Below are 21,925 nucleotides of genomic sequence, written 5' to 3' on the forward strand. Positions count from 1 at the left end.
TGGCTTCATCTGCTTCACTCACTGTGCTGTGTTCCCTGCTCGTCCCTGGGGGCATCCACATCCAGCTCTGCTGTTGGATTGTTTGTTCGCAGCTGGTGGAAAAGAAAACGTGTGGCCTATTTCCTTGACCAAAGCTGAGCCTGGTGAATGATCTCAAGTCCCTTGGCGTCAGGCAACTCCTCAGTTCCTACCTAGTACTCAGGATAGGAGAAGGTGGGAAGGTGGTGGTGTCTTTGACCACTTAGAAAACTCCCTCAGCCAATTCGGATGTACCACGCTGGACACCTAGCGCAGCATGCTATTTTTCTGAGGACCGGTTAGTTTTACCTGGGCTCTGCCGGGGGAATCCAGGAGCTCTCATCTGTGTGCTGGGATTTCCTCGGGAAGCTGTCAGGCCCACTGTCAAGCTGTCACCACCCTCGAGGTTCCAAGTGCTAGAGGGACCCGGGAGTCCTTTGCCTTTGTTCTCCTTCTCCTGCCTCGGCTACCACGGCAAGGACGTTCGCTTTCATTTTTCAGTTCACTGGGGGCACATCTGTGCCACCTTCTGCCTCCGTGCTCTATGACCTTCTTCCAGGCCTCCCTCTACTTTCAGTAGGCAACAAGCTTTGTAATCTAGAGCATCAGAGGGATGCAGGGCAAAGACAAAAAAGAATCCCACCCCACCCCACCCCCAAAAAAAAGAAAAGAAAAACCGGTTTAGTGAGATTTAATTTCCAAAATGTAATTTCCCCTTTGTTCCCAAAGTCATTTCCCAAATGCCATGGTATTTTGTAATGTCATTGACAGCATGGATGGAAGAGCCCCTTGGACATGGTCATTTGGTTACCTTTGAATGTGTTTCCTGAAGCCCCAGACCTTGCTGGCTGGTGCATCTCCCTGCCCACATGTTCACAGAATGCCCACATGTTCATACGTTGTAGCCAAACGTCCTGAATAACCCAAGGCCACAGACCTTCCAGCTCCAGTTTCCTTATGGGTTTAGCCCACTTAATATAGAAATGTCTGCCCCCAATTGTGCTTGAGAGTATGCCGAATAGAATTTTGACGTATGTAGAAGGTTTTACAATTGCTGTCTTAATGTCTGTGTGTCTCTTTGTATGCATCCAAACAAGAAAATTCTCAAAGTGTCCTCTTTAGATACATTTTAAAGACAAAACAACAAGTTTTTGCTCATTCTGGGTCAAGCCTTTAGCAAGCAAATAGCCCCAGGGGTTGTCTGTGCCCTGTAACCTGTGAACTCTTTATGGTCTTCAAAAATAAATATGAATCGTGGGTGGTATAAAAGCAGTGGCTTTATAAGAATCTGTTATCCTGGGGAAGTTTGGATTGGGGGGCCAGCAGAGGGGATCGCGTTTTACTTTGAGATAGAAACACAAATCTGTTCACCTCCTTCCCCCATCCTTGGCGCTTGTATAAACAGAGTTTAGCCCCAGAGGGCCAGGTAAGTCTTCTAACAAATTACATCACTGTTCAGACCAGCAATGGCCACCCTCCTGGATTGAAGGGAGAATGTGGAGTTAGAACAGGGCACACTGTGGCCACTGTGGAGCTCCTGGAGGTCAGCGTGAACCCCAGAATGAAATCAGCTATTAGACCCCCAATCGGAATGCAGATCTCTTTTTGGTCCCTCCCCTGGGAACTCCCCTAGTCACTTGGCCTTCCGGGCTCCCTTCCGTTCTATGTCTACCCGTGCTGATTTTCCTGATGTGCTCCCAAACCCCACCCAACCTTCCAGCTGTGGAGTTCAAAGGTTTTAGAACTATGTTGTAATCCCTTCCCTGATGGTGGGGAGCCACTGCTGTGGGATGGTCTGTATGTCAAATTACTCTGATTGGTCAGTAAATAAAACACTGATTGGCCAGTGACTAGGCAGGAAGTATAGGCGGGACTAACAGAGAGGAGAAAAGAAAGAACAGGAAGGTGGAAGGAGTCACTGCCAGCTGCCGCCAGGACAAGCAGCATGTGAAGACGCCGGTAAGCCACGAGCCACGTAGCAAGGTATAGATTTATGGAAATGGATTAATTTAAGTTGTAAGAACAGTTAGCAAGAAACCTGCCACGGCCATACAGTTTGTATGCAATATAAGTCTCTGTGTTTACTTGGTTGGCTCTGAGCAGCTGTGGGACTGGCGGGTGACAAAGATTTGTCCTGACTGTGGGCAAGGCAGGAAAACTCTAGTTACAAACCACCTCCCATTTTTCCAAGTGCATCTTAAAGATGCCTTCCAAGTCCATGTGTTCTCTCCTCAGGGCAGCTCCCACTGCCCTGCAAGTTGCAATCTCAGCCCTCAATGCAGTGTCCTACTTACTATTCTGGATCCAGAAGGACTGAACTTTTAGCCCATGCAGTGGGCTCCACTGTCCACTCGTCACTTGACTTGGGCCTTCCTTCACCTCTAGTGTTCTTTGATTTCCTAATGATGAGGCCATCACATTTCTCTCTCCCCTGTTCCAGTGTCATCCACCTTGGGTCTCGGTCCATCACGGCGATCAATAACCGACAGGTGGGTGATGGATGGCATCTTCCTGTCCCTCCATAAACTAAAACCCAACTGACACTAGTTCCTTTATATCTGAATCACCCTCATCATTCAAAGACTGATTGGACAAAGCCAAATTGGAATGTGATTCCCGGCTAATTCTTTCTCCCTCCGCTCAGCCTGTTCTTACTGCCTCCCTCCCTCCCATGGAGGGTCCCTGTGGCTGAGAGGAGACCGAGTCACCCTGCTTGTGACAGTAAAGGTACAGTTGTGTTATCTCTGGATGGAGACTCTTGAGAAATCTTCTCTTTTTACCCAGATTTTTCTGGGAAAATGATGAAAAGACTGTGACCATGTCTCAGAAATATAACAATACACCATCTTTCCTCAGTGGAACCCGGGCAAATAATGATTCTTTTGGAAAAGAAGAACTTGGAATTTCCCCATAGCATTTAGAAAATACAGCGCATCTCTTCTGGTACAAGATCAAATAATGGCAATGACGACGACGACGAAGACGATGATGATGATGATGATGATGATGATGATGACAATGGCCGTGGTGGTGGTGAGTGTGTGGTCAGAATTGGCTGGACCTGTTTTCTTTTTCATGGTGGAGTATGGACACGCAGAATTCTAGTCTCTTGTTGTCTCATTGTCTCCAATGTGTCATCCTGATCTGCACTGCTGGTTAGCTAGCCATGGTTGTGTTGCGATAAGTTCTCTGTTGCTGTGGTAACCTGTGGAAATGCCATCTAACTATGATAGGACATTTTCCTCCACCATGTTGGGGGCTAGCCTACATGCTGTCTGGAGTCAGGCCATCTGCCAACTCCCCACTTTACTATCATTTGGCCAGGGAATGTGACTATGTATCCTGTATTGAAAGACACTTCTCAAAAGACTGGCGGAAGAGAAACTTACTGTGAGATTTACACAGCATCAAACAGCCAGACTCATCTGTGAGCCCCTTGCATGCCCCCTCCCCATACTAAATGGATGGAAGTTGGATTATTGCTTTGGTACCTGAGAGGTACAGTATGGAAAATGTAGAAAAAGCTTCAGAAATGTGGTGATCTCTCCTGGAGGGAAATCTCATCTGTACCCATGCCTAAAAAATGTTTGCTTCATCCCGACTTCCCACCTTCCCCTGACCCCCACCTCCACCCACACTCAAGTCCCTCTCCTGGAGGGCTTCCTCTCAGTATTCCGGTCTTTTGCATGCAGCCACCTGCTTGGAGTCTCTGCATGGTTGCTGCGCCGGGTCTTAAAGCAATCATCTCTGTTCAGTCTCTGTGAACAGAACTCTGGACATCTCCTCAAATCATCCCTCCCCGCATCTTCTCATCCCAAGGGCTGGTGCTCTTCAGGACAGAATCTAGAAGACTCCTGGGACCCTTCCATCCTGCTTCTCCCCCATTCCCTCAGGCTCAATAAAGCATTCATCCGTCAGTCCTTTCGCTACATTTTTCCTTTTCCTTTATTTTATTGAGACCGAGTCTCATGTATCCAGTCTGGCCTCAGAGTTCCCATTGTAGCTGAAGCCAGCCTCCTCTAGCCTCTACCTCTCAAGTGCTGGCATTACGGGCATAGGCCAACTCGTTCTGTTGATTCTGCTTCAGGAATCTGCTTCTTGGTTCATTCGCTACATGGACGTCTTCTTCTTCTTCTTCTTCTTCTTTTTTTTTTTGAGACAGGGTTTCTCTTGTGTAGCTTTGCGCCTTTCCTGGAACTCACTTGGTAGCCCAGGCTGGCCTCGAACTCACAGAGATCCGCCTGCCTCTGCCCATGGACGTCTTCTTAAAACTGAAGTTACACCAGATCACTCACCTTGCCAAAACTCGCCGTTGAATTCCCGTCACACTTAGAATAATACCTGAATTCTGTGTCCAGATCTCTAAGGCTCTCGAGTATCTCTGGGACCCTGTCCTCTGTTTCCTTCCTTCTATCTACTTTCCCTTCTCAGTGGCTTGTTCTTGGCTACACTGCCCCACCTCCCTCCCACCTCCTCTTCTATGCTGGAGATGGAGTTGAGGTCTCACGCCTGCTAGGCAAACATCCTTTAGCCCTAAACTCTATTCTCAATGGGAGAATTCTAATAGCTTCCATCTGTTTGAACTCCATGTGCTTTCTAATGGCCTTCTCTGCAGTGAGCACCATCCCTTCCCTGGCAACATTTCCTTCTTAGGTGTGTCTTGGTCACTCCCTGGGCATTTCTTCTCTGCCCACTGTGATAGACCGTGCTCAGCGACGTTGTGCCTTACTCATAGCCCTCCACATTCTGGAGTGACCTGCTTGTCCATTCCTCTGTGGCCTGGCTCCCTGCCTTGGCCATGAGATCTATGAGGGCAACACCGTGTGTATCTCCTTCACTGTGCCAAAAACAGCGTCATGAGTTGAGCCCATGGGAAGAGACAAGCAGGTGATGGTGACACTTGGGAAGAGGAGCCAAGACTGAGGGAAAACACAAGACAGCGTTGCTACCCCAATTCTAGACACGGCTCCAGCCCCACGGGGGTGACAATGGGCAAGCTTGTCACCTACATTTCTCATGCCTATTCTTTTTTTTTCTTACTTTTTTTTTTTGCCTCAGCTGTTTAAAGATAAACATGGACTCGGTTGTCATGCAAAAATTAGCACGAAGTTTTCTGTTAGAAATAGATGTTATCTGAAAATACTTGACACTCTGTCTAGTACAGAGAAACCCGAAATTAAAAACAAATGTCCTGAGCCGAGCGGTGGTGGCGTACGCCTTTAATCCCAGCACTCGGGAGGCAGAGGCAGGCAGATCTCTGTGAGTTCGAGGCCAGCCTGGTCTCCAAAGCGAGTTCCAGGAAAGGCGCAAAGCTACGCAGAGAAACCCTGTCTCGAAAAATCAAAAAAAAAAAAAAAAAAAACCAACCAACCAAACAAAAAAAACCCAACAAAAACAAAACAAAACAAAACAAAAACAAATGTCCTGTAACATTTTACCATATCCTGACCATTTTTATGACAGACTGCCTCTTACTCTTGGTGGGAGAAAGGAAAACATCAATGTGTTCCTAATACCATAAAAAAAATCCTCATTAGATTATTCATCATTATGTATATTCATTTGGCTCATAATAGCCTAAAGTAGAAATAACCCAATTATATATCAAGTGATGAACGTGTGAGCAATGTGTATATACTGTCTAATCCACACAATGGAGTATCATTTAGCAGTAAAAAAAATGAAGTGCTGATACGTGTATCACAACACCGATGGACTCTGAGACGTGCAGGGAAAGAAACCAGTCATATAGGATGCCAACCTATGACACAGAGTCAGAAGTAGACAGGAAGTAGATTACTTGTAGCCTTGAGCTCTGGAGTTCGGAAGGAATTTCGAGTGACTGCTAATGGATGTGGCGGTTTCTATTTGGGGTAATGAAAATGTTCTAAAATGGATGGTGGTGATGGATGTTCAACTTTCTGCATATACTAAAAACTACAGAATTATATTTTCAGTGGGTGAATTCTAATGGTATGTGAATTATATTTCAATAAAGCTGTTCGAATTAATTAATTTATTGAATTAAAGCGAGAGAAGCCTGGTTCTCGGATGACAGCATGACTGAACAGGCAGTTGGGGGTGGGGGCTTTGTGTTAACCGCCAACTTTGATTAGAAGTGGATAATTGATCATACCCTTCCGTCTTCCCTCTCTTCTCTCGTCTTACATTTAAATCCTTTGGGTCCTTGCCCCTGAGGTGAGCCAGGTGGGGTGGTTCTGTTGGAAGAGCTGAGCTGAAGTGTGTGGCCAGCATAGTGGCAAAGGGGTATGTTAAGGGTAGAGACAGTCTGTTGCCCGGTGGGCACAGACTGGGCGTCCTCGAGGCTCGGCTAGAGGAGAGAGAATGTGTGTTCAGAAATGTCTCTAGTCACAGCAAATACGCTAAAAGAGCTCTTAGGTGACTCCAGCAGGCGCCGGCTCTGTGGCTGAAGGAGGTGCAGAGATGACGTGAATGTTGGGTAAATCAAACAAACAAGCAAGCAGGCAGAATGGATTTTTGGCTTGGCGAAGCCGCTCAGATGTTTGCGTTTGGTGGACAGCTCAGATTGTGGCAGGCTGGGCAGTTTTCCTCATCTGTGACTTGCCTGACCAGGGAGGGTAGAGTAGGGTGAAGTCTTCTCCCAGGTCACGGGATCTAGCTGGAAGAAGCCCATTTTTTGCAAACCTTGTCTTTCTCCCTTGTGGAGCTGAGGGCAGGTGTTGCAGTCGCTTTTAGCAGGCTGCGGCGGTCCTGGCGGGAGAGCTACTGAGGACTCTGTGCGGGACATTGGCCGCTAGAGGGAGCGCCGCGACGTTCTACATCACGGGCCCTGGGCTCTCGGGGCAGCACAGCGGACGGCCACGAAGCCAGGCTTTTGGCAGGGAGGAGGGAAATGTTCTTGAGAAATTCACTCTCTTCACCTTTGCTCTTTCCATTTAAAGATTTCTCAGAATAAAGCAGACCTGAAAATCCTTATTATTATTATTATTTTTTTTGGTAGGGTTTGCAGAGCGCCCCCAGGCGCCCCCCCACTCCCCGCTCCATTTTCTGGGCCTAGAGTTTCCGGTGCCTCCTGAGGCCTGTATAACTCTGGGGTGCTTAATAGGAAGATGGAAGACAGAGGAGTAAAGTGAAGCCAGACTGGTAGGAAAGAGCTTTGGAGAACTGGCTGAAGAAACTGAAAAGGGGGAGCTGATGGCGTGCATGGTGGGTGGGTGGGGGACAAGCACCCATGGCTGGTCAGTATGTTCTGATTTGGCTTTGTAACGAGTCGTTGGGTGAGGGGAGCCTGGGCTAGCTAGAGCATGCCCCTGGCTTTTTTTTTTTTTTGCATGATAGGCTCTGACTCGTTCAGTTGTGCTAGCCTCCTATGGTGGATGACCCTTCTGGAGGCATGGCTAAGACTGGACACGGTGGGTGTTCAGAGCTAAAGCCTTGGTTCTTGGCTACCCCCTACACGGTCACTATGTTCTTGGACCACATCCTCGCTCTCTTACGACCCAAGCCCTCCTCTCATAGCCGGAGGCTCTGTCTCCTTCCCCGCGCTGGCTCTCGCATCGGGAAGACAGACCGTCTTAGCAGGGACTGAACGCAGGCAGCAGGTGTGTGAGGGATAGATGCTGGATATCTGCCCACCCACAGCTTTCCACAGAAGCTTGGGGAAGATGGTACCCCATCTGCAGCAGAGCAGGTCAGCATGGGCCTGCTGAGGCTCCCGTCACTGCCTTTGTGAAGGTTGGTGATCACCATGGTTACCTGGAGGCTGGGAGCTCTGACAGTTGGAGGCAGAGCAGGAGAAGATGGCCTGGAAACCTCTCCGGGTGAACAGGAGATCCTGGACCGGAGGAGATGTTTTGCGAGGGTTTAGGTGACCCATACTTAGGGGGTCCGTTTCTCACCCTGCTAGATCGTCGGTCCTAAGACTTAGGAGGAGTGAGAAGAGGGGAGGAGAGATGCTGGGACTAGTCCTTAGGGAGCTCAGAACAGGAGAAGGCAGGTGGTCACAGAGCTCCCTGGAGATTCAATACAGACTTCTGGGGACCTAGAGGAGGGCTCGGGTCCTTCACTCACCATGCCAGCATGGGGCTGTGATGGTCCCTTCCATAAGCAGGATTCTGGCCAGGAATGCAAGACACCAGCAACTGCCAGTGCTCACAAGCTCCAGTTCCCTTCTAGGTCTCGGTTTTCCAGTCTGCAAAATGGGGTTAACAGTTAGCAAGCCCCCCACCTGCTTCACGTTGATGAGGAGGATTTCTTAAATGAATAATTCTGTGTCTTGAAATGAGCAGACAGATTTTGAGTCTTGGAGAAAAGGCCTCATTTAGTATGAGCATCAATTCATTGAGCAGAAATTCCACTTAGTGCTTTTGCTGCCTCTCCATTGCCTCTGTGAGAACATGGGGCTCTTTGTAGCTGTCCAACCCCAGCTCTGGGAGTTCCTAGAGCCTAAAAGGGGAGGGGGCATCGTATGAGTCCTGAATAGATGCCAAGATCGGTGGAGAATAATGGAGCTGGAAGCTAAGACTCTGGTAGGACAGTAGAAGACTAAGGGTTGGGTCTCACAGAAGAGGCCCTTGCTGAATGGCAGAAGCTCCGGGAGAGGTGGGGGCTGGGGCTGGGTGCAGAATTCAATCCAGGTCAAGAAAGCCCGCTTCGAAGCTCCCCCCCTTTTTTTATACACTGTCATTATATGTTTACTCAAAGAATGAGAAACAGAGATACAGAAAAAAGGAGAATAAAAAAAACCCCATCAAATCAGTTGCATGAACCAAACAGTATTTGAACACATAGATTCTATGCTGTGCTAGAACAGAGGGTCCCCATGAGTGTGGGAGTGGATGGATGCACTCAAAATGGAAACTTAGAAATACTTGGTACCTTTCATCCACTCTATATAACATGCTGTCTGGTTATATTGCTGTGTAATTTTTGCTGTATTATATATCTAATGTACACTATGCCAGACAGACAGACAGACAGACAGACAGACACACACACACACACACACACACACACACACACACACACTCACACACAGGAAACTTGTTTCCCCCTTTTGAAAAATATAGTAGAGCTGACAATAACCAACACGAAAGAAAGGGAATGATGTGACCTGAGGCCATTCTGTGCTGGGCAGAAGAGGAGCCAAAGAAAAGCACAGAGTGACACCAATGTCCTGCCACACAGAGTAATCCCCACCTCTGCAAAAGCTGCATCTGTCCCTTGGTGTGGCTCCTGGTTATGACAGACATTTCCCAGAGTCTTGTCCCAAGAGTGCCTTGATTCTTGAGGCAGACTATATTCCAAAGGAAAACAAAAGACAATTATTAGGGAGGATATCTATCCTCTCTTTCTCTCTCTCTCTCTCTCTCTCTCTCTCTCTCTCTCTCTCTCTCTCTCTCTCTCCCTACCTACCTACCTATCATCTCTGTATCTATATCTAGTCCATATCTTTATCATCTGTATATGTCTATATCTATCTACATATGTCTGTCCCTATCCCATCCATGTCTATACCTGTCAGCTGGGCTTCTTAAGGCTCCCTGGTGTCTCCTTGTCTATCTATGGTCCCTCCTTGTGATAACTCTAAGCCTATAACCATCCTCAGTGCTTCCTTGGCCTGTCTTATTTGTACTAATAGTTCATCTTTTGTCTCAATTCTGAGTCTCCTTGACCAATGGTCTGAACTTCAAGGACTGTTGACTTCACACATCCTTTCCATGTCATCGAGGCCCACAAAGTGGCCAATGATATTGATGATAGTAACAGTCACGGGGCAGGAGGGTGGGGAGTTAGAAGCACTGCCATTCTTGTATAGCTCTATGTCACCAAGCAGGTAGTCTTGACCAATGCGCAGGTGAGGCCAAGATGAGAAGCACATCATAAAGCTGAACCTCCTGGGCTGGGCAAGACCATAATCCAGAGGCAGCATGTGGTCCACCAGGACAGATGCTTTCATTATGGGGTTCCTGAATGTGCACCTCTGCATACCCAGTTCTCATCACCTAAGATTTATTCTCAGTCTCTGGGTGTGTTGGCCAGTTGAGAAGATGAACTGCTTGGTCCTGAAAATCACAGCCCCCGAAGGCTGTGCCTTTCAGTTCCTCTGCCAGACTGTTTCTCTCTCTCTCTCTCTCTCTCTCTCTCTCTCTCTCTCTCTCTCTCTCTCTCTCTGTATCTCTGTCTGTCTGTCTCTCCCTCTCTCTGTATCTCTGTCTGTCTGTCTGTCTGTCTGTCTGTCTCTCTCTCTCTCTCTCTCTCTCTCTCTCTCTCGGGTGCTGTTGTTCACCTCTTTACAGTCATGTCTTCTCTTAGTTTGTATAAAGTCATGGAGCAAACATGGCTGCCATGTATGTCTTGGGGAAAAGGTAGGGCTCTCTGGCTAACAGGCTGGACTTACGGAGATGTTGCTTTGGATCTGATGATGTCATACCATTACCTATTTCAAGGGCACCAATGGCTTCCTATTGTGCGCAGAGTAGGTTCTGTGTTCCTTTTGCAGCTGGCCATATCTATGGGCCTCTATCTTGCCATTGTGGTTCTTCCTCTCTGCTCATCCTGCCTTAGCTTCTGAATATTCCAGGCTCTTTCCCAAACTAAAGACCCAGTCCTGCTCAGCTAGGCATCCTTGAGTGTCCTACACACCATCATCCCCTTGTCCAGCTTCTTTTCTGTGCTTCTGGTCTCAGACAAGATGTTGCCTCTTTGGAGAAGTCTTCCCTGGCCATAGTATCCAACCCTCCATACAAACAAACAACAAACAAGTATTATTTGTGTCTCCAAGTAGCCATCATGTGAGCTGGGCCTGTATCCCGTAGACGTAGAGGGAAGCAAAGTATGCAATAGTTCACAGACAGTCAGTAGATGAAGAGTTGGGCATCACGTGTAAGAATGTTCAGTACGCTGTGTCTTCACCTCAACCTAAGAAAGCCATGACCTGTCACTTTTTGACTGGTGTTTTGGATCACTGGGCACAGACATAGGCTTTTAGCATAGAAACATAATAGACAAATTACACATGTGTAGGACACATGATGGCTGGAAATCGGGGCTTTATGGAAAAGCAACTCGGCGTTATCTTTCTTACTTGGAAAGGGGAAGGTGTTCCAGCATTCTTTTTATTGCTGGAATAAAATACTGACAAAGAGCAACTTCGGTGGAGAAAGGATTTATTTGCCTTACACTTGTAGGTCACAGTTCACCATGGAGGGGAACCAGGACAGGAACCGGGAGCAGAAACCATAGAGGGACTCAGCTTGCTGGCTCACTCACAGGCTCATGGTTAGCTAGCTCTAGTATACAGCCCAGGACCACCTGTCCAGAGATGATGTCACCCACTGTGGGCTGGGCCCTCCTACACCAGTTCACAGTCAAAACAACTCCCCACAGGTAAGCCAACGAGCCAACCTGATTTATGCTTTCCTCTTAGATGACTCTAGACGACATCCAGTTGGCAAGGGTAACTGGACAGAAGGCTTGGGATCCCTGACAGCTGCCCATAGATGCTGGAGCATTTTTATTGTAGAAAGAGATGATTGATGCACTGTGTGTGTGTGTGTGCATGCGTATGTGCGTGCGTGCGTGCGTGCGTGCGTGCGTGTGTGTGTGTGTGTGTGTGTGTGTGTGTGTGTAGCACTTCTCCAAGGAAGTGATTCCTCATCAGTGGAGGCGATACTAGGAATTTCCTTCGGGGAGGTTATGGGGCTAGATGACCTTTGGTTATCAGGTGGAAATGTTTGACCATCTAAACAGGATCCTGAAAATGTCTTTGGAGGGTGGTTTCTACCAGCAGGGAACAGAAAGCAGGAAGAGTGAACATTCCCACCTCACAGGTTTAGTACTTCTTGTCTTTGAGAAACACATCCCCTCCCTCTGGCACCTTTGGCAGACTGACTCATGTTTTTTGGTGTATGTGTGTGTGTTCATGTGTATGTGTATGTACACATATGCATGTGCATGCATATGTGGGGGCCAGAGGTCAAGCTGAGATATTGTTCCTTAGGAACTGTCTAAGCAGGGTCTCCCACTGGGAGCCAGGCCTTGCTGATTAAGTTACACTGGCCAGCTGGTGAGGTCTGGGATCCCTCCCACCCTGTCTTTACCTCGCATGGCTGGGGTTGCTGACATATGCCATCGTGCCTGGCCTTTTGTGTGGGTGCTAGGAATCAAACTCAGGACTCTTACACAGCTGAGAGATTTCCCTAGCCACAGATCGGATTATTATTGACTGAATAATAGTATTTAATAATAAATAATTATTATTGAGGAAACACTTGTGTTCCCTGCTTCTCTCTTCTCTCTCTGCAGGATGGTGTATCCCTAGTGACCCTGTGCACAGTACATGGAGGTGAGAGTTGGCCCAGGCTTGGGTTGCTGGTGTCTGCAGTCTCCCCGTGCCCCCGCCCCCATGATGAGATAACCCGGATGAGCCAAAGTCGCAGAAGAAGGAGATGCAAGCAATGGAGCCAACTCAAGCTCAGCCCAGTGCAGCCGACTCCAGAGAACCTGCAAACCCACCAGTGAAAAGAAAGTCTGTTCCCGTAAGGCTCTGAGACTTGGGGGTTATCTTACACAGCATTATCCTAGAAAAACTAACCGATGCGTATGTTTAGAATGTCCTTTGCATGAGAAGACTTCATTGCCTCGGCCTTTGTGCTGAGAGTGTCATGGAAGAGATTAATAGCTTTGTTTCATGCCATCGAGATTTAAGAATTTTTTTTTTAGTCTTTTTTGTCACGAACTCCTTTCATGACCTGAAGTGTGTATTGTTCACACCCACAGGGTAATCCACCACATTTGTCAGATTGCACCTCCTCCCGGCCGGTGAGCCACTTCTAGTCACTCGGCCCTGCCTGTGGCCCACAAGGACTTTGCCTGTGCTGAGAAGACATCAGGTTTATGGGAACACTGAGCAGGTGGAATTTAGAGAGATGAGGGGCCTTTGAAAGGCGGAACGAAGCACAGAGAAGCTCAGTTGGCTGGACCTCCTGGGAGAGCAGGGATGGGGGGCAGCTGCATGCCCACCACGATGCGAGGTGTGGTGCCACATGCCCAGACTAGGCTGTTCCTTGTGACATGAGGTGGACATCACGTACAAGGCTCCTCCCTTCATCCTGCCTACCACAGACAGGTGGGAAGCGTCTTCCCCAAAACCTTTGCTTCTTATCACGCTTGCCTTACTCTCTGAAATGAAGTCTCCAACAGCTGAGTGGGATTTGGTGTGGAGGGCAGCAAACAGGGTTCAGAATGAGTCTGACACAGCCGAAGGAGTCAAAGCCCTGGAGAAGAGCATGAATGGACTTGGAAAGGACAGACTAAAACGGCAGAGGCATTTATACAGGTCTCCCCTACCTCTCAGAACAAAACAATTCTGAGATAAGAGAGGCATGGGTGAGAGGAAATGCTTCCATTTTTCACATCGCAAGCTGGAGAGATCCAATAGGCTGTTTATGAAGAACAATAAAAAAGATACATGAACCCAGTAAAGAGGTTGTTACAAATACATCGGGTGATTTTTGAAAAGCCAGGGTTTTCTCCCTGCTTTTGGATAAAGCTGTCAGCCAAGTATTAAAAGATTCTCTCTCTCTCTCTCTCTCTCTCTCTCTCTCTCTCTCTCTCTCTCTCTCTCTCCTGTCTCTCTCTTTTTTTTTTGCTTCCCCCCCCAAAGCAATAACTGACACCCACTGGTTTTGTTACAATTGGCAGAAAGAGTTATCATTTTTCTTTAGGATTTGGAAATGCAATCAAAGACGGGCAGATTGGAGCCCGAATTAAATGAAGCTTAAACAAACACAAAGAAAAATCTCGGCTGGCTTTTTTTTTTTTTTTTAAACAAACAAACACTGGAATTGCAGCTCCTTGTTGCTAATTTGAAGCTGTAAAGAATTTGACACTCGCGCTTGATAAAATGGAGCCAAGCAGAATGGCGGGGACTTTCTACATGTAAAGCACCGAGAATGTTCTGATCATTTTATGAAAGTAAAAACCCCATTGTTTTGGGGGAAACTCTCTAGTGAAACCTGTCTGGCAGTGTGTGTGTGTGTGTGTGTGTGTGTGTGAATCACAGAGGATCTTTCTTCTGTTGACTTGAGAACAGATTAATTCTTCCTGGGGTAAATTAAATAAATGAAAGATCTGGGGTGTGGGGGTGTCAGTTCTGTGTGGCTGATGTCACATTTGCTCTGTTTTCGGTTCGGTTCCTATGTACCAAATTCTCCCCTTGAAGGTGTAGTAGACACACTTGTGCCAAAGAGTTAGCCTTCTGTTGGTACAATGATTTCGTTTTGATTCATCCTGATACGGAAAACCTTCTTATACTCAGAACCCCCCCTCTCCTGGTTAGCTTCCACCGCCAACTTGACACAGCCCAGAGTTACCCCAGGGAGTCTCAATTCGGGAATTTCCTCTTTCAGATTGGCTCGTAGGCATGTGGATCATTTCCTTGGTTGTTGATCCATGGGGGAGGGACCAGTTCCTGGGTTGACTAAGAAAGTCAGCTGAGCATGGACCAGAGGGAACAAGCTACTAAAGTGGCTTTTCTTTATGGTTCCTGCCTCCAGGTTCCTGTCCTGCCTTCTCTCAATGATAGGCTATGTATGACATGGAAGTGTGAGATGAAATAAACCCTTTCCTCCCCAAGTTGCTTTGGTCATAAGCATTTATCATTATGCTTAGACCTACAGCACAGGCCTAAGAATCAGGACGGAGGCAAGGTGTCCCCTGAGGAGACAGAAAGATATCCACACAGGTTTGCCTTTGATATCTTACCCACTGGCCTATGGACAAAATGCTATGATTCTGAGAGCAGTCCATTTTTTGTGGAAAACTCAGAGTGAATTTGAATAGAAGAGAGGGCCCTCTATGTGTAGGGGCAGGGACCTCAAGAGCGACCAGGTTCCAGTCAGAGGCAGAGATGCTGCAAGACAGACTGAGGCTCACAGATGTGGTAGGAGATAGCTGTTATGGTTTGAATAGAAAACGGCCTCCTCTGGCTCAGGTGTCTGAGTACTTGTTCTTCCGCAGGTGACGCTGTTTAGTTGAGTTGTAAAACATGTCAGAAGAGAGGCCTAGCTGGAGGAAGTAGGCCATTGGGGAGTGGATCTTGAGGTTTATAACTCTACTTTGCTTCCTTTTGTCCATTTCTGGGTCCATTGGAAGAAGGCAGGTACTTGTGAGGAGGTAGCCCCACACTCCGGCCACTGCAGCTGTGACTGTGGAATATTAGTTTAAGATGTGTTACATTTGTTTATGCTGTGGCGCTTATGCGTTTGATGGCGCAAAGATGTGTTGCATTCCTTTATGTTGCGTTTGTTTAACTCTGTGAAGCTGTGTTACTCTGCCTGTCTAACACACCTGATTGGTCTAAAAAAAGAGCTGAATGGCCAATAGTAAGGCAGGAGAAAGGATAGGTAGGGCCGGCAGGCATAGAGAATAAAAGAGGAGGAGATATCTGAGAGAGAGGATAAAGGAACAAGAAAAGAAAGGAGAGGAGGATGCTGGGGGCCAGCCACTCAGCCACAGAGTAAGAGTGAAGGTGAGATCGACAAAAGTAAGAAAAGGAAAAAACCCAGAGACAAAAGGTAGATGGGATAATTTAAGAAAAGCTGGCTAGCAACAAGCCAAGCTAAGGCCAGGCATTTATAAGTAAGAATAAGCTTCTGTGTGTGATTTATTTGGGAGCTGGATGGCAGGCTCCCAAAGTGCAAAGAGTCAAAAGAGAAAAAGAGTAAAACAAAACGAAGCAACAAAACAACAACCACCACACACACACACACACACACACACACACACACACACACAAACCCAACAACCCACAACACTCTGCCATGCCTTCTCTACCAGGATGGGCTGTACCATCAAACTGTGAGTCAAAATCAATTTCTCCTCTCTTAAGTTGGCCCTCTCCCCCCCTTTCTTTTCAGTCAAAAATTTGGTTGCAGAGATGAGTAATGTAGCTACTACAGAAGCAATGCCGTGCCATCTGATTTCCTCAGTGGTGTATGTTTGTATTTGGAATTTCCAGCTTCCTTCTCTTCTGTATAAGGACCAAGGACGTGTGAAGCATTGCTTTGGTCTTGGGTTCCATGAAGTAGAATTTGAGGTACTCACCCTGTGTTAGGAGTGAAGGCCACTCTGTTTTGCCAGTGTTACCTTCTAGATGGGCTTGCCCAGTGCTGAGCCCCCTGCTTATGGATGCCCTGGGGCCCTGCCTAGCTGCCCAGCGGCAGTTCTGTTGTTATCTCTAGCCTCTAGGATGCCAGCTTTGAGGGGCCTTGGGTAGCTGATTATTGCCCCCATACCATGCAAACTGTCTTTTATAAGCACAGATTGAAAACAGTGAGTGTTTTCTCTACCTTCCCACAGTGGTATTGAGTGAAAATTGTTTAGGAGGTTTGTGGTATGTGTGTGTGTGTGTGTGTGTGTGTGTGTGTGTGTGTGTGTGTGTGTGTGTGCTGGTGTATGTGCTCACTCACACACAGATGGAAGTGAGAGGAGAGGATCCAGGAGTCAATCTCTATTTCTCTCCACTTTATTTTTTGAGACAGGGTCTCTTTCTGAACCTGAAGTTTACTACTCTGGCCAGGCTGACCAGCCAGCGAGCTCCTAGAATCCTTTTGTCTTTGCCCCCAGTGCTGGGGTTTGAGGCATACATAGGTATCCCAGGATTCTCTTGTCTCTGCCCCACCCCCACCCCAGTGCTACAACACCCAGCCTTTTAAAAGGTGGGTGCTAGGGATTTGAACTCAGTTTCTTTTGTTTTCACAGACAGCACTGAGCCATTTCCTCAGCCCCAAGGTTTTGTTTGGTTTTTGATAGTTAGCATTTTATGAGAGTGTTATCATTTAGAGAGAAAACACTCACACTTTGGTAAGGTCCTAATTTTCATCCTCCCAGTCCACCCATGTCCCTTCATGGTCAAATGGTGTGTTCAGGAACATTCATCTTCTTTCTCAGTGAAACTTTCTGACAAGGAAGGGGTGTATTCTTTATTTATACCATGCTTCTTTGTTTATCTGGTGTATGCATAAGCACATGCATATAGTGCATATGTGTGTCTATGTCCATGTGTGTGTAAGTATGTGTGTTGCTATGCATGTATGTGTGGAGGTCAGAGGCCATTGTTGGGTGTCATCTTCTATTGATCTCCACAGTAGGTATGTTTTGAGATAGGGTCTCTTATTAAACCTATATACCTCACTATTCTGCTAGACTGTCTGACCAGCAAAATCCAGGGATTTGCCTGTCTCTGGCACCCCCATTGCTGGGGTTATAAATGTTCACCATCATATCTAGCTTTCATGTGGGTGCTGGAGATCCAAACTCAGGTCCCTATGATACACTATAACCCATGAGCTATCACCTTAGTCCCTACTTATATTACCTTTTATATTACATTGTCATTTTCTAGAGACACTTGGTATTTAGTACTGAGGCTTATGTTGCCTTGGAATCAGAGGTGGCCTGCAAGCGAATCCTGCTCTGAGCTAGAAGCTCTGTCACGGCCAAGTCTTTTCACCTCTGTGGATCCCAGTGCCCTCATCTACTGTATAGGGAGAAATACCCTGTTTATGGACTATGGTGCAGATGAAAGTCGGTAATGCATATAAAGTGCCTCGTGCATTACCTGGCACATAGTAAGCACTCAATAAATTTTAATTCCCCCCTTTTCCTTCTCCTTTCTTCAGTTCGATCAAGCATTATGATAGATGTATTTCTCGTGCCGTGTACAGCTTTCTAAAGTGCATATAAATCAATTAAACAGGGCAACGCTGTAACTGATCATGTAACGTTTATTTAAGAGATGCAAGGGAGAGTAGAGGGAAGATTAGGGCCTTGTAGACTCTCTGCTGTGAACTCGGGGGAAAAAGGGAAGGCTAGGGGCTGGGCTGGATTTGGAGATCAGGAGAATGGCCTCAGGATCTGAATTCTGGGTAGGCCACAGAGGAAAAGACAGACAGACAGACAGATGAGAGGACTCACTGCAATGGCTTCTAGTTGCTGTCGAAGAGCGGAGTCTGTGGGTTTGCGCTGGCCTCAGTGTACCTAGACGAGAAAGCAAGGAACTCTAGATTTGAAACTACCACTTACTCTTTGGGAGAGGCAGGCACATCTGCCACACTTCCTTCTCCGGCTGCCCATGAGCCTGGAAAGCAGGGGGCTCAGGGGTTTCTTTGGATAGCTGGAACGCCTGGGTTGTGGCTTGGGGTGGCAATTGGAAGTGAGGTTTGCCCAAGACAGAATGCTAAGAGATAAGGGTCTCCAAGAAGTTGCTCATTCAGTGGCCGAAGAATGATTCTAAACATGCTTCAGATCCTAGGCAACCTAAAATAAAACCGGGACCATCTTGCTCTCTGGGGAAGTCAGGGATTCCGTTGACTCCTGCTGGTCCTTGCTCTTGCATCCTGCTGACCCATGCTCTAGAGTGGAATTCAGAGGAGGCGTCTCTCAGAATGAGCTGTCCTGTTAGACCAGGTTATCTCTGCTGCCCTTCCGGGACAAGCTCTCGGGATTTCTTTTTCACCCAGACCCTTGTGTAATTTTTTTCCCTCTTTGCTCTTTGGGGGGCCCACCACCTAGCTCCCAAATAAATACAGGCTGGGTTTGGGGGGGGGGGTGTTTCTCAGTCCTCGCTGCAGAGTTCAGAGATCACAGCTGAGTTCCGAGGGCAGAGGCGCCTGTTCAGAGGCCGTGACATTCAGGATGCAGGGGCTTCCTGTAGCATTGCCGACAGCAGCCTTTTGAACATTTTCTAGCATGTTCACGAGTGAGTGAGTGGTCTGTGGGTGCCAGGAACATGCTCATCCGTCAGTTTGACAATACATGGTGAGTACATTATTTATGCTAAAAATAGTCTGCGTAAAAAGACAAGGCCCTGGAAGCAGTACCACTGACGTCTTAGAGGTCTGCCAGCGCCCCCCCCCCCTTCCCTGGAAGGTGATTGATAAAGTCATTTTCTGTTGTGTTTTAATAAAGCTGAGCACATCACACACTCCAGCAAGCTGTGGCAACTCAATCACTGGACTGGGCCCTGTCCCAAGGTCTCTTCCTACCAAGGTGGTCCTCTGAGCTGGCTTCTCTCAGGGGGTCATTCTTGGGATGGTCTATTCCACACATGAGGGTGGATCTTGATTTAATATAGCACAACTGAAAACCAGTGGCTTCTAGCTGTGGTTTGATTATCTCCATTTTTTTTAAATTAATTCATTAATTTTACATCCCCATTGCAGTTTCCGCTCCCTCCTCTCCTCCCATTGCCTCCCCCCTGTCTCGCCCCCCCCTGCAACCCCCCCTACCATCCACTCCTCCTCTCTTTCTGTTCAGAAAGGGGCAGGCCTCCCATGGGTATCAACAAAGCATGGCCTGTCGAGTTGCAGCAAGACTAAGCATCTCCCCTTGTATTTAGGTTGGGCAAAGTGGCCCAGTATGAAGACTGGGTTCCCAAGAGCCAGCCACAAAAGCATTACGGGCAGCTCCTGCTCCCAATTGTTAGGAGTCCCCCAGGTAGACCAAGCTACCCAACGGTCACATACAGGTAGAGGGCTTAGGTTGGTCCACTGCAGTCCTTCTGGAGGTTGTTTCAGACTCTGTGAGCTCCTATGAGCCCCGGTTAGTTGATCCCGTGGGTTTTCTTGTGATGTCCTTGACTCCTCTGGCTCCTGCAATCCTTTTCCCCGCTCTTCAGCAGGATTGTCCGAGCTCTGCCTAATGGTTTGGCTGTGGGTCTCTGCATCTGTTTCCATCAGTTACTGGATGAAACCTCTCTGATGACAACTGGGATAATCACCAATCTGATCAGGCTGTGTATCTGCTATTGCGAGGAGTCTTAGCTGGGGTCATCCCTGGAGATTCCTGGGAGTTTCCCTTGCATCAGCTTTCTACCTGGATTGTCTCCATTTCTTACTTCTGGAAAGAGTGGGAAAGAGAGAGGGAAGCCGAGAGCCAGGGTCTGCACTAACCCCGACCACATTCAACTCTGTCTGTTAGGACCACGGCCATCGCTACTATTTATTTGTGTATTTATAACTGAAAAAAAATTATACATATTTACGGAGTACAATGTGAGGTTATGCATTGTAGAACGATCAAATCAGACTTTTAAGCCTGACCTGTCACCTCGCCTTCATTTAGATTTCCACCGCAGTGTATGGAGTTCCCTTTTCTCCACCTCTTTACTGGGGCTTGTCACCTCCCATTTTCCTGACAACGGAGCTGACATTTAATGAGGCCTTTCTCAGGACTGACCCTGTGCCAAGTGGCTTTCGCACCAGCCCCCATGTGTAGGTACTAGTAACACCTGAGAAAACCGAGGCCCTTTGAGAATTCTGAGGAGAGTTAATTGCTTTTGTGTCCACAAAGGGCTAGGAATGTTGAGGTTCGAGTCTGTGAGCTGTCGGTGGGATGTTCAAAGTTGGAAACAAGAGGCCATGGTAAGGATGGCTGGTTTTCTGGGGGAGAGGCTGGTCCAGGGTGGCTAGCTGAAGATTTCTGAAGGATTCATGCGCATCTTGGAAAGGCTAACGGAGGGCCTTCGTTTGAAACGTAGTCATGTCCACCAAGTCCCCTGCGGTGTGTTTTGGGTGTAGCAAGCCAGGCAGTGTAGTTTCAGATCTTTCCAGTTTGTGTGTGAGAAAACCAGCGGAGGCAAGCTGTGTCAGCCCTGAAACTGCACAGGACACAGAGTGGCACACAGTGAGCACTAATTGGAGCCACTTAGGGATATACCCCTGCCTCAGTTGAGTCTGTTTGCGAAGAAGTCAGTGGCTTTTGCCTGTCTCTGGCTTCCTTCATCTTCCTCAAGATTCCTTTATTTTATTTTATTTTTTTTTTTTGTGTGTGTACTTAGATTTTTATCACTATGTAGCTTAGGGTGGCTTTGAAATCACAATCCTCCTGCCTCATCCACCCCAGTGCTGGGATTATAGGCATGCACCAACATGCCTGGTTTCTTCATATGCTCCTTTTAATTAGGTGTTTGTGATCTGAGATCTCAGGGCTGGCCCTGTATCTTCTGTTTTCATAAGAAACCTGCCTATTCACGCAGGGGCTGTGATTGTGACTGTGGCTCTGAGGTCCCTGGACCGAGTTGGCTAGGGGCGAACTGATATTTGAGCATCTCAGTGTCTCAAGGGAGCCAGGCTTTCAGTATCTTCCTAATGCTGTTTTTTTGGGGGGGGGGGGTGGGTGGGGGGGGGAGTGGGAAAGGTGGAAGAGAAGCCCTTTTGCTGGTTGTGGAGGAAATCCAATTTTCATTTTCCTTACTCGTTTCTGGAACCGAGCTCGTTTGAGGGAGCAGGAGGGCCAGGCCATTGCAAAGCGAGGTCTCCTGCCTTCACTGTGGGTTTGTCTGATGGCCACAGATCGTGGCCTGATTGGAACTGATCTTCCCCCGGGCACTTGGCGCCTGGCCTAATAGGCTGACAGTCTGTCATGTGTCCAGAGAGGCCCGTGTCAACGTTGCTCCTGGGTCAGCATCTCTTCTGTCCCTCATCTGCTGCATCCAGGATGCTCCCTGACACCCGCGATATGCTGGAGCCCGTGCCAGACTGAGTAGGGGCGGCTGGCAGCCAGCCTGAGACAGGGGCCGCCTTCAGTGACCTCGGGCTTTAGAGAGGAGACCTGCTTGGCAACAGAGGACTCAGATTCCAAGTTGATGACCTCTTGTGAATGCAAGCCCTACTTCCCAGCCACAGCAGGGCCGGCTGAGCTATCTTAGCTCAGGCCCTACCTGCCACAGGCTACCCTGGGACGGTGCTGTGATGGGCACATGACCTACAGCGCCAGGCATTTAGGGTTTAGTTTGTTTAAACTGCCTTTTTTTTTTTTTTTTTTTTTTTTTGGCTTCATTAAGAACCACCCTGTGTGCCTTAGCTGATCCCAGGAGAGAGTAAAGACTAGGAGGGGTCAGGAGACCTGTGTTTGGTCCTAG

The 21,925-nt window shown here is 47.8% G+C and overlaps 1 long non-coding RNA gene across 1 annotated transcript; it reads left to right on the top strand.

Annotated features, from left to right (window-relative positions):
- Positions 1–12,311: 12,311 nt before the first annotated feature.
- Positions 12,312–13,485, top strand: LOC119086505. Its single transcript, XR_005089804.1, has 2 exons — positions 12,312–12,539; positions 12,781–13,485. It is a non-coding gene; the product is annotated as an uncharacterized LOC119086505 (long non-coding RNA).
- Positions 13,486–21,925: the final 8,440 nt, after the last annotated feature.

The sequence above is a fragment of the Peromyscus leucopus genome, chromosome 22 (genome assembly GCF_004664715.2).
Source record: "Peromyscus leucopus breed LL Stock chromosome 22, UCI_PerLeu_2.1, whole genome shotgun sequence".
Lineage (NCBI taxonomy): Eukaryota > Metazoa > Chordata > Mammalia > Rodentia > Cricetidae > Peromyscus > Peromyscus leucopus.